Source organism: Arachis hypogaea, chromosome 19 (genome assembly GCF_003086295.3).
Source record: "Arachis hypogaea cultivar Tifrunner chromosome 19, arahy.Tifrunner.gnm2.J5K5, whole genome shotgun sequence".
NCBI classification, from domain to species: Eukaryota; Viridiplantae; Streptophyta; class Magnoliopsida; order Fabales; family Fabaceae; genus Arachis; species Arachis hypogaea.
In genome coordinates this window covers 18,380,122-18,381,914 of record NC_092054.1, presented here as the reverse complement: position 1 = coordinate 18,381,914, position 1,793 = coordinate 18,380,122, and positions in this window count along the sequence as shown.

Sequence of the window (1,793 nt, the reverse complement as noted above, 5' to 3'; positions counted from 1 at the left end):
CAGGCAGGAGATAAAACAGGTTGGTTTTGGACAAACTCAAATACTCTCACCTACTCGACTAAAAGCGGGTATGAATGGCTATTGAAGAAGAAATTTGGCTGGAATGATAATGAAAATTGGCTTTGGCTTTGGCGCTTGAGAATACCAGAGAAGATAAAGTATCTGTTCTGGCTTTGCCTCAACAACGGAGTTCCCACAGCTAGTTACCGGTTTCAAAGAGGTATTTCTACTTCTGATTTTTGTCAGAGATGTTATCTTGCTCTAGAGGATATTAACCACTGCTTTAGGACTTGCCAAAAAGCTCGTCAGATTTGGATTAGCTTAAATTTGGGAATGACCGCTGAGGACTCTAGTTTGGATTTTGTGTCTTGGATTCGTTCTAACCTCAACAAAAATGAGTTTCTCTTTGCAGCGGCCTTTTGGTGGATTTGGAGGGATAGGAACAATGACATCTTCCACCAAGATGATCCATGGAGTAAGGAGAAAATTGTTCACTTAGTTAAACATGCTGCTCGAGATTTCTCTAATGTTGTTATCAACCAAAAACATATTATTCCTTCTTCTTTGAAATATAACTGGGAACCACCTCCAATGAATGTCTGTAAAGTGAACTGCGATGCAAGTGTTTTTGAAAATGAGCAATTAGCTGGCTTTGGATGTATTATTAGAGACAGCATGGGAATTTGGATAAAAGGTTGTTCTGCCAGTATACCTCTTTCTAGTGTTCTCTGTTGTGAGCTTCATGCTATTTGGAGAGGGCTTGTTATGGCTTGGGATTGCGAGTGCAAAGAGGTCATATGTGAAACTGATAATCTTGATGCGTTTCTTCTTGTTTCGTGAGGCACAACCAGCATGATTAGGAATGACTCTGATCTGCTTGACAAAATCAAAGAGATGCTCCAGCGCAATTGGACAGCTACTTTAGTGCTCATCCAGCGAACAGCAAATAGAGCGGTTGATTTAATGGCTAAGACTGCTGTTTTAAACAAGCAGGTGTATTTAGAATGGTTGCTGCCTCCTAATAATTTAGATATTATTATTAGAGAGGAGTACTACTCTTTTTCTTAGGTCTTTTTTCTTTGTGTTATGTTCAGTCACCAAAAAAATGCAGTCTTATAGACTAAATGAGCATGATACATCAATAAATTTAGAATTTCGAAATTGGTATTAATTTTTAATTATTTATTTTAGTTTAAGAATTATTTTTTAGAGTTTAAATGACTTGTTGGATTAGAATTAATTTCTTTTACTAGTATACTTGAAGGGTGGCTTAGGATTGTATTGATTTATTTAAATATTTAGGGCGACTTAGAATAATGACTTGTTATAATACTTTACTACTATAGTATATTTTTTGTTAGCGTTAGTTATCCATTTAAAAAATGTTTGATATAATCTTTTTAATATTTTTAAAATGAGATTGTTTTAACCAAGGTTCGGAAAACCGGACCGGTCATCAAACCGCTCTAATCATTAGTTCACTAGTTTATTGGTCCAACCGGTCCAACCAGTGGTTCAATCGAAAAAATCATTTTAGAATAAAATAATAAATAAATTATAAATAAACATCCTAAAATATCTTCCAAATTTAAAATACTACACAAAAAATCATCAACCAAATTCATATGTGTTGAGTTAAGAAATTAATTAATAGAATTGATGATGACAAACATTTAATTAGTGGGCTAATCACCAAATTAGTTTTGATTATTTTTGATAAATGATACAGGCTAAAAACAAGTGTTGCAGCAGCCCAACATCAAACAAAAGAAATATGCTATTGGGCTGAATGG